The following is an 11,843-nucleotide window of genomic DNA, read 5'->3' on the forward strand; positions in this document are numbered from 1 at the left end:
CAGTGATGTGGTTATGTTTGCAATTTAGCACTCTAGTCAATTCATGTTTTGTGCGTATGCATATGTTTGAGAGAGAAAAAGGGAGAAAATGAGCCAGTATTTAATTAGGTATTGTTGATGCAACAGTGTGTCTAGGTGATATTGATAAAATCAGTGCCCTGCGTCTCCTCCTGTAACCGATCACCATGTCAGCCTCTTTAGCAGATATTTAAGGAAAGAAAGCATGCTGTCTCTTCTCCTCTTAATAAAGGCTGACTTTAAATTAGGGTGCAGTTCTCTCTGCACCACTGGTCCTCATGTTTCAGTTTTATTAGGGTCTCTGTGATGCTGCAACATAGTGACATAATTTGCCACGTCGCCTTTGCTCTGAGGTCATTCTTCATTGCCAGGTTGTTTGGCACAATTAACCTAAATATTGTCAAAACATCCTTTTGTGCCATGTGGTGAGTGACATCATCTTTCAATGCCCAGTACCCTCCACCCTCCACCCACCATCAAACCACAACTGTTCTACTTCAGGCCCCACAGATGACCTAACTTCCACTGGGTTTTCCCCATTCTCTGCCCTCACATCCTGCCAACAAGTGTTGAAACTAAATCTGCATGTATGAGCGTCAAGGATAGAGAATATGTGCTACCTGTGTGGAAAGATCAGGTCATAGCAGCTGCTAAAGATGGTTTTTTGAACATGATAGATGGGTGCTGTGATCTACCAGCCCTAATCAACTTGACTAAGATGGACTAAAATAAACCCATAGCGTGTTGTCTCACGAAACTCATATCATCAACTCGACTGGTATCATGGTCGGTGCAATCATACAGTACTGTGCAAAAGTCTTAGGCCACTAGTATTTTTACCAACAAAAAATGGTTTTAAGCCAGATATTTCTATCTTTTCCTGTAGTGTGTCATTTGTAAATATCAGTTTACATTTCCAAACATAATTTTTTACCATTAATTGTAATAATCCACAAGATTTTTGTTTGCACAAGGAGTCTGACAGCAGCCAGTGCAGTGCTCCACACAGAGATCTGATATCACTATCATCAGTCTGTCTGGAATAACATGAAGAAACAGAACAAACTGAGACAGACTCAATCCAGAAGAACTGTGGCAAAGTCTCCAAGGCACTTCAAGAAACCTGCCTGCAAAGCTCCCTGAAAAACAATGCACAAGTGCACCTTGGAAAAAAAGCTTTATTTAATGCATTAGTGTGGTCACACCAAATGTTTATTTAATTAAGTTAATAGAAGTTAATTAATTTATGACATTATTTTTGATGGCATCCTCACTTTACAGCATTTTTACACAAGTGCATAAAACTTTAAACAGTACTGTTGCTTTGCAGGTTTCTTGAAGTATCTTAGAGACTTTGCCATAGTTCTTCTGGATTGAGTCTGTCTCAGTTTGTTCCGTTTCTTCATGTTATTCCAGAGAGGCCGATGATGATGAGATCAGATCTCTGAGCACTGACTGCTGTCAGACTCTTTATATATAATATATTAAAATGATAATATATATTATCAACTTACTTGTTTCATTTCTATAGGTTTTTAACTTAACTTTCAAATGTAGTGAAGTTGAAGTCATAAGTTACCAGAAAAAAATAATACTGTAAACTACAGACACTCAAAAAGTGTACTTAAGTACAATATGTATTTCATTACGGTCTCTGCAGTTTATAAGGAATAAAAATAAAGATGTCAGACTTTTTTTGTAATGTGGTTTCTGTTTATTTGCTGGCCCAAGGTAGTTTAGCAGCCCAGCTTGATCAAGACATTCTTATTGCAAATGTTGTGAAAAAAACATACAGATTTTTTTTGTTCAGCAATGTATTCTACTATTCTTCAAGTCATACATGATACAGAGTCACCCGTCCTCCCTTCCCCTTCATCACCATCCCTCCCCTGCACTCAAAGCAAAAATGCAATATCTCAGTCAGCACAACCAAACAGCACTTACACAGGCATACACAGACACATTACAGTTGGGCGGCAAATTACCGTAATGCCCTAGGTTAACAAGACCTTTAATGGAAGGGTTACCGTTATCTCCTCCTCCCTTCTTTTCATGTGTATGTCTGGGAATCACTGTTCAATTCAATTCAATTCAAGTTTATTTGTATAGCGCTTTTTACAATACAAATCGTTACAAAGCAACTTTACAGAAAATTAAAAATAATAATAATAATACAAGACGTAGTCAGCTAGATGATGAACTATCAATATTATTAATTAATAGTAATTATATGATGCAGTCACACATGTAGCAATAATTGTTAGTTCTGTTTGTTGATTCAAGGTTAGGATCATCTGGGGTCCTCTGAGGGTCAGCATCATCTCTTCTCAGGTGTTCTGGATCCAGACTGGAGCTTGTGTAAATCCTAGTTACCACGGGATGTAAATCCCGTGGCAAAACATAGAAACAAGATAGAGACATCATTAGCATAGCTGCTGATCCAACAAAGTAAAATTAGTTTAACCCAAGCTAAAGAATAAAAATGCAGATGCAACTACACTCACAATTTAAGAGATACATTATTCGAATGCTTGGCGAAAGAGATGCGTTTTTAATCTAGATTTAAACAGAGAGAGTGTGTCTGAACCCCGAACATTATCAGGAAGGCTATTCCAGAGTTTGGGAGCCAAATGTGAAAAAGCTCTACCTCCTTTAGTGGACTTTGCTATCCTAGGAACTACCAAAAGTCCAGCGTTTTGTGACCTTAGGGTGCGTGATGGGTTGTAGCGTGGTAGAAGGCTAGTTAGGTACGCAGGAGCTAAACCATTTAGGGCCTTATAGGTAAGTAATGATAATTTGTAACAGATACGGAACTTAATAGGTAGCCAGTGCAGAGACTGTAAAATTGGGGTAATATGATCATATTTTCTTGACCTGGTAAGGACTCTAGCTGCTGCATTTTGGACTACCTGTAGCTTGTTTATTGACGAAGCAGGACAACCACCTAGAAGTGCATTACAATAGTCCAGTCTAGAGGTCATGAATGCATGAACTAGCTTTTCTGCATCAGAAACAGATAACATGTTTCGTAGCTTGGCAATGTTTCTAAGATGGAAGAATGCAGTTTTTGTAACATTGGAAATATGATTTTCAAAAGACAAATTGCTGTCTAATATAACACCCAGATTTCTGACTGTAGAGGAAGTAACAGTACATCCGTCTAGTTGCAGATTGTAATCTACAAGATTCTGTGTGGTGTTTTTTGGTCCAATAATTAATATCTCTGTCTTATCTGAATTTAATTGGAGAAAATTATTTGTCATCCAATCTTTTACATTTTTAACACACTCTGTTAGCTTAGATAATTGGGAAGTTTCATCTGGTCTCGTTGAAATATATAGCTGAGTATCATCAGCATAACAGTGGAAGCTTATTCCGTATTTTCTAATAATATTACCAAGGGGCAACATGTATATTGAAAATAGAAGGGGACCTAGGACGGATCCTTGTGGCACTCCATATTTTACTGATGATAAATGAGATGACACCCCATTTAAGTAAACAAAATGGTAGCGATCGGACAGGTAGGATCTAAACCATCTTAGAGCCTGCCCTTGAATACCTGTATAGTTTTGTAATCGATCTATGAGTATGTCATGATCTATGGTGTCGAACGCAGCACTAAGATCAAGTAAGACTAGAAATGAGATGCAGCCTTGATCTGACGCAAGAAGCAGGTCATTTGTAATTTTAACAAGTGCAGTTTCTGTGCTATGGTGGGGCCTAAAACCTGACTGAAATTCTTCATACAGATCATTTTTATGCAGGAAGGTGCTCAATTGAGCAGACACAACTTTTTCTAAAATTTTAGACATAAATGGAAGATTTGAAATAGGCCTATAATTTGCCAGTACACTAGGATCTAGTTTTGGTTTCTTAATAAGAGGCTTGATAACCGCCAGCTTGAATGGTTTTGGGACGTGACCTAAAGATAACGACGAGTTAATGATATTGAGAAGCGGTTCTTCGGCTACAGGTAACAGCTCTTTTAGTAATTTAGTGGGTACAGGATCTAATAAACATGTTGTTGGTTTAGATACAGTGATAAGTTTATTTAGCTCTTCCTGTCCTATATTTGTAAAGCACTGCAGTTTATCTTTGGGTGCGATGGATGAAACTGAAGTGTTAGACGCTGTAGAATCTACATTCGCTATTGTATTTCTAATGTTATCTATTTTATCAGTGAAGAAATTCATAAAGTCATTACTATTTAACGTTGGTGGAATATTTGAATCAGGTGGTGTCTGGTAATTTGTTAATTTAGCCACTGTGCTAAATAAAAACCTTGGATTGTTTTGGTTATTTTCAATGAGTTTGTGGATATGCTCTGCCCTAGCAGTTTTTAGAGCCTGTCTATAGCTGGACATACTGTTTTTCCATGCAATTTTAAAAACTTCCAAGTTAGTTTTTCTCCATTTGCGTTCAAGACTACGAGTTACTTTCTTGAGAGAGTGAGTATTACTGTTATACCATGGCACAGTACGTTTTTCTCTAACCTTTTTCAATTTGATGGGGGCAACAGCTTCTAATGTATTAGAGAAAATAGTGCCCATGTTGTCAGTAATTTCGTCTAATTCATGTGTATTTTTGGGTACAAATAGCAGTTGAGATAGATCAGGCAGGTTATTTGCGAATCTGTCTTTGGTGGCTGGAACAATAGTTCTGCCCAGACGGTAACGCTGAGACATATAGTTAATATCAGTTATACGCAGCATGCACGATACAAGGAAATGGTCTGTAATATCATCACATTGGGGTACAATATCTATAGCAGTAAGATCGATTCCATGCGATATAATTAGATCTAGTGTATGATTAAAACGATGAGTGGGCCCGGTGACATTTTGCTTGACTCCAAAGGAGTTTATTAGGTCAGTAAACGCAAGTCCTAATGTATCATTTGCATTTTCAACGTGAATATTAAAATCTCCCATGATTAGCGCCTTATCAACTGTAACTAGAAGATCTGAGAGGAAATCTGCAAATTCTTTTAGGAATTCTGTATACGGCCCTGGTGGTCTATACACAGTAGCCAGAGCAAGAGATACATTAGATTTCTTTTGCATGTCTGACAGTGTAACATTTAGCAAAAGTATTTCAAAAGAGTTAAACCTGTATCCTGTTTTCTGGGTAACATTGAGAATATCACTATATATTGTTGCAACACCTCCTCCACGACCAGTCTGACGGGGCTCATGCTTATAACAGTAGTTTGGTGGAGTAGACTCATTTAGACCAAAATAATCATTTGGTTTTAGCCAGGTTTCAGTCAAGCAGAGTACATCAAAACTATTTTCTGTGATCATTTCATTTACAATAACTGCTTTGGGTGTGAGTGATCTAATATTTATGAGCCCAAACTTTAAAAATTGTTTTTGTTCATTTACTTTACATTTTTCTGGTTTAATCACGATAAGATTTTTTCTAGATCCTACATTATATTTTGACCTCACTATTCGGGGAACAGACACAGTCTTAATAGTTTTTACAGCACAAGTACTTTTATCATTTAAGCGGGTGGAACAAAACTCATCATAATAGTTATTAGAGAATTGTCTTACTAGTCACATGGAGCGAAGTGTCCTGGAGATGTTGTCAGAGAGCAGCTCCGCTCCGATTCTGCTGGGGTGTAATCCATCAGCGCGAAACAGCCTAGGACGCTCCCAGAAAAGATTCCAGTTATTAACAAATAGCAGTTTCTGTTCTTTACACCATGACAACAACCATTCATTTAGAGCAAAAAGTCTACTGAACCTTTCGTGTCCTCGTCGATACGTGGGCAGTGGTCCTGACACGACGATCGTCGCCGCGGGCGTCGTGCTGCGAACCGTCTCGATCAGGCTGCTGAAGTCCCTCTTCAGCGTCTCCGTCTGCCGCAGCGTGGTGTCGTTAACCCCGGCGTGAAGCACGACCGCTCTGGGGCTCTCGTCGACCTTCAGGATCGCGGGTATCTGCGCAGAAACATCGAGAACACGAGCACCAGGCAAACAATGAGTGTGCACTTTACCTTCGGCTAACGTAGCACTTACGTGTCGGACGATGGAGTCTCCGATGATCACAGCGTCGCGTCCTGTCTCGCGGAGGGGAGCGAAGCGGTTCCGGATGGAGATGTCGAAGGCAGGAGGGGGAGAAGTCGTCGCCCGGGACCCGGCTCGCGTCCTCCGCTGTGGATGCACCCAGGGTCCGTGGTGTCCCGGCGTCGCAGTGAAGGACATCTGGGAAGATCGCGTCCTGGGTGCACCGGGCCTGTGCAGAGAAACACACGGAGTAGACGTGGTGGGACTGTTAACAGATCGCTGTATACTTACCCCGGACTTGTGAGCGTCAGCCCGGGATGATTCCAGCGCGGTTCTCCGCTCTCTCAGCTGGGCCTGCCTTACCTCCAGGTCGCGAATCTGCTTTCCCACGGCCTCGAGCTCGAGCTGCACAGAGTGGAGACATTCATCCGCCATTAAAGCAAGTAACAGTGAGTACAGCAGTGGTAATGTGTGTGAATAGAGTATTAGCAATGTTAGCGCAGTTAGCTGCAACCACGCCGCTGATGCTAACGGGCTAAAAGCTAATAGCGGACCCGGGAGATCAAAATAAAACTAGTGATAGCGAGGCGCTCTGATTGTTTTTGTTGTAGAATACAATAGAGGATATATTCACACGTTATATAAACGGAAACGATGATGTATAAAATTGTTTTTTGAGTTAAAAATAGTCAATGAAAAGAATATAGTGACGGAGCTCAAACGCAGTACAGTGTCTCACTGTTGTCTCGTAGTGTCCTCACTGTCATCTGATTCAGTCTCCTGAGAGCAGTTTCCTTTCTGCTGCGTCAGCACAACACGATCACATTACCTTCATTGACAAGAGGGATTTTTTTCTGGAATCCTCATGCTAAAAGCTCTCCTGCTTTGTTGAAGTCTGCAGTGATGACAAACCATGGTTAATTTAGTCAGAGAGCTCTTGGGGTCCTAAGTCTTAGCCTAATTTTCTCTTATAATGAAGACGAGAAATCCATAGTATCGACCCAGGTAACACATTTAGGCCATAAAAAACATTGTGGGTACATTGTTCTGAAAGTTTCTAAAATGTAGAATGTTTCCTACAAAATTTTACACAGACATTCAAACTTTATCTTCACCCAAAATCAGTGTTGGATAAAGATACTTTGTAATGTATTGCAATATTGCTTTACTCTCTAAAAAAGTAACTAATGCATTACTTAGTAAACTCTTTGGGAAATTTATGCATTACATTACATATTTCTCATCTGATTGCTTGTTTGTTTCTTTTTTTCTTCTTCTTTACTTATATATAAACGTACAGTACTCACCTAAAGGATTATTAGGAACACCTGTTCAATTTCTCATTAATGCAATTATCTAATCAACCAATCACTTGGCAGTTGCTTAGATGCATTTAGGGGTGTGGTCCTGGTCAAGACAATCTCCTGAACTTCAAACTGAATGCCAGAATGGGAAAGAAAGGTGATTTAAGCAATTTTGAGCGTGGCATGGTTGTTGGTGCCAGACGGGTCGTTCTGAGTATTTCACAATCTGCTCAGTTACTGGGATTTTCACGCACAACCATTTCTAGGGTTTACAAAGACTGGTGTGAAAAGGGAAAAACATCCAGTATGCGGCAGTCCTGTGGGCAAAAATGCCTTGTTGATGCTAGAGGTCAGAGGAGAATGGGCCGACTGATTCAAGCTGATAGAAGAGCAACTTTGCCTGAAATAACCACTCGTTACAACTGAGGTATGCAGCAAAGCATTTGTGAAGCCACAACACGCACAACCTTGAGGCGGATGGGCTACAACAGCAGAAGACCCCACCGGGTACCACTCATCTCCACTACAAATAGGAAAAAGAGGCTACAATTTGCACGAGCTCACCAAAATTGGACAGTTGAAGACTGGAAAAATGTTGCCTGGTCTGATGAGTCTCGATTTCTGTTGAGACTTTCAGATGGTAGATTCAGAATTTGGCGTAAACAGAATGAGAACATGGATCCATCATGCCTTGTTACCACTGTGCAGGCTGCTGGTGGTGTAATGGTGTGGGGGATGTTTTCTTGGCACACTTCAGGCCCCTTAGTGCCAATTGGGCATCGTTTAAATGCCACGGCCTACCTGAGCATTGTTTCTGACCATGTCCATCCCTTTATGACCACCATGTACCCATCCTCTGATGGCTACTTCCAGCAGGATAATGCACCATGTCACAAAGCTCGAATCATTTCAAATTGGTTTCTTGAACATGACAATGAGTTCACTATACTAAAATGGCCCCCACAGTCACCAGATCTCAACCCAATAGAGCATCTTTGGGATGTGGTGGAACGGGAGCTTCGTGCCCTGGATGTGCATCCCACAAATCTCCATCAACTGCAAGATGCTATGCTATCAATATGGGCCAACATTTGTAAAGAAGGCTTTCAGCACCTTGTTGAATCAATGCCACATAGAATTAAGGCAGTTCTGAAGGTGAAAGGGGGTCAAACACACTATTAGTATGGTGTTCCTAATAATCCTTTAGATGATTGTATCAAATATTAACAAATTTATTAGAACAACCCTTAAACATTACTCCTAACACTCCAGACTCCTAACACTTATTTATCTTTTTAAAGAGTTTTAGTAAAATATGTAAGGGCATTTGCTGTTCATCTGTCTCTCTTTTTTGATTTAGTATATACCTCTTATGTGATGAGAACGTTTTTAATTTCAGAATTACAATTCACTATTACATTTTTTATTTACAGAAAAAAAAAAAAAAATCCTAGGTTTAATATGGGTGGTCCATTAACTCTTACCGGGGGTCCAGGAGCCACCGGCCCCACTTCAGTTCAAACACTGATGACAAATTCAAAGGGAATGAGGAGAAAAACAGAAGAGGGTTTTGGGTGGTTCTCAAACTGATGAGCAACATAATTCAAACACAAGAGATAAAGTGACCTGAAGGCCAACCAGGTCAGCAGACTCCTAGATGCTCAAGGCTCTCGATTTCTGACAGCACATCATTCTCTCACAGCTCTCTTAAACCGACCGCATCAGATAACGCTGTGGATTATCACGGAAAAGTCCAAATGCATTTCTCCAGGCACGCAACGGACCTTAACATCAGTTTCACAGCAAACACAGCCATTTCATCATATAACGTGGGGATGTTTGATGATGTCAGCACCTGTTGAGGTTTCTGTGGGAAAAGAAAAAAAAACACCTTTCAAAAGAAGAAAGAGTGCGTGTCTCTGTCTTTTGTCCAGAAACGTTGTGTGGTTGCTCACTCTTTGAAAAGACATGTGAACACAGACAATGCTTCTTTACCAGTCTCACAAAAATGTCTTAGAGAATCTCCTCTTTTAGCTCAGTGGTTGGCTGGCTCCTGTAAAAGAAGTTTTGACAGCTCAGTTGGTAAAAAAACAAGTCTAGAGATGTAATGGACACATATATTTACAAGTGAAAACTATTTAGCCAAAAGGTCAGCACAAGGGCATCCCTATACAGTATATGAATATCACTTGTGACTTTTAATATTTTCCCAGGAACTTTTCAACATGGGACTTGTTATCACAAAACAGTAACAAGTAAATAGAGCTACTGTATGAACTTGATACTTAAAGGGTTACTTCTACACAAATATTTCTTGCCTTTAGCAAACTGGTGAGCTAACTGTCGTCAGTTGCGAGTGTATTGCTTTCGTCTTATATCTCAGTTGACATGATTTTGCACTGCATTTAGTAACTACACACTATGTCTTCTTTTTCGTGTTTTATGACAGGTGGCAACCAGCCAATACTGCCACCTACTGTGCTGGAGTGTCAACCATTTATTAGAATTGGATTATTTACTCTATTATCACGTGTGTAGTATTAACACAAAATCAATATTAAATTTTTTAAATGTCAAGGTTAAACCATGTTTACACAGAGACTGACTTTTGTCGCATCACACCCCAACAGGTAAAGGCGATCTACACTCAACGTAACAAAGTGAAAGTTCTAAATCCACTTGTGCTGTTGTCAGGAATATGCAAATGTCGGAGTATGTCATCAGTTTTCTGGAAGTGTCTCATCGTGACACATCCAGTGTAGACAGCATCACTGATTATAATGGATTCTTTTTTATTTTGTGGCTCTTGCTGTGTAAGAAACTGCACACACTTCATTGGTTCTTGCATGTATTGCATCCATGCCAGGTTTGCACAGAAGTGTAAGAGAAATTGACAGTTTTGGCTGAAAGCAAGATTTAGTTACTTTTAAATTCATGTTTTTTATCCCAGAAGCAAATGAATTGGCCTGTCTTTTTAAAAAAACACTTCTGAATGCGTCAGCATGAATATATGTGGACTGGCTTCGCCACTGGAGGTCGAGTCAGTGAGATATGTGAACCTCAGAATGGCTGTCAGCCATCAGATACTTTTAAAGAGCTTCAGGCTTTAAAGCTTTACATGCCAAACAGCAGCGCAGAGCCTAATTTGGTGAAAGGGTCTCTGTGTGGTCTAATATCTCCAAAACGAGGGTTCTTGGTTATTTTCAGGACACTACTCAACTGTTCATGACAAGAGACGCAGAACTCAGAATAAGGGGAAAATGAGAGACCTTTCATTATACACCTTTAATGGAGGTGGATCATGGGTTCACCTTGATGAAACGACCAGCTTAGACCAACATGAAATGCCAGGTTTATGCTGTTTCTAAAGCTGGTTGACAAACGTGGCTGAAGCAAACAACAACCTCAAGCTGAAGTTCACCTGGTAAGGGATATCCTCACAGCAGATGACTGACTTGGAAATGTACAAGGAATAAAGCGCAGACACATTTTTGAGAATGTAAACATGAAAGTCAATGTATAATCAACATAATTCCCTATTTGGCAACGGAAGCCTAATTTAGTGACAGTGTACAGGGACACCCTGGAATCTGGAAGGGGATTTGACAATCCATTCTGCTGAGCCGTTTATAGCTTTTGCTGTGTAACACTTCCAAAGAAAATCCAGCTTTAGCTTCCGCGTGCATGACAAGGGTGCATTAATGGGCTGAAGAGAATAAACATGCCCATAAATAAGACCGAACACCAATCGCAGTCAGTGGAGAGGCATCTTAGCCTCCTGGGATGCGTTTGTGTACTGTATTTTAAGAAATGTTGAGCAAAAAAAGTGAGCAAACGAGGAAACACTAATGAATAAACTCATTATTATGCTGTCTAACAAGCATTTTCTCTACTGCAGAACAAGATATAAAGGAACAGCAGCAAAGCAATATGGGTTCACAATGATGAGTTCCAATTTAAGGGAAAGGAAAAATAATTGTGTCCTAACTAGGAATACTGCAATAAAGATTTTATTTATAATGTGTGCAGTGACTCTGACTTTGTCGAGTAGGATGCATGTGTTCCTGGATCGAAATCTTCTGTTGGCCCTGGATCAACAACCATGGTCCTAAGGCCAAGTTCTAATAACCTAACCATTAACTACATTATCTTTAAAAATTAGAAGGCAATGACTGGTTGCTAAGAATGAAACTTTAACAAGGTGCCAACTGTCTTGTCGCCTCTCATTGCCTCTAGGCCAAAAAGATGTGCTTGAACACACTGCATGTCTGCATTAGGGAAAATAACTGTCTGAGCAATCTAGAGAAATCCAAACCAGAACTGTGGATATACAAACTGTAAAAAAAGAAAAGAAAAGTATATAAAGGGGTACAATGCAAGTTTGGTTCTTGCACGGTTAAGCCTCTGTGTTGCACTGATCAGTGTTTATTTGTGAATAAAAGTCTCAATTAAATCTCATCAACAAGCGATCGTGTCTCTTCAAAGGATTTGGATCAAACTGCTA

At 40.0% G+C, this 11,843-nt stretch overlaps 1 long non-coding RNA gene across 1 annotated transcript; it reads left to right on the forward strand.

Moving 5' to 3' along the window:
* The first annotated feature begins 10,201 nt into the window (after nucleotides 1–10,201).
* Nucleotides 10,202–11,363, forward strand: LOC132115206 (uncharacterized). The gene is made up of 2 exons (XR_009425439.1): nucleotides 10,202–10,763; nucleotides 11,238–11,363. It is a non-coding gene; the product is annotated as an uncharacterized LOC132115206 (long non-coding RNA).
* The last annotated feature ends 480 nt before the right edge of the window (nucleotides 11,364–11,843 follow it).

Source organism: Carassius carassius, chromosome 3 (genome assembly GCF_963082965.1).
Source record: "Carassius carassius chromosome 3, fCarCar2.1, whole genome shotgun sequence".
Lineage (NCBI taxonomy): Eukaryota > Metazoa > Chordata > Actinopteri > Cypriniformes > Cyprinidae > Carassius > Carassius carassius.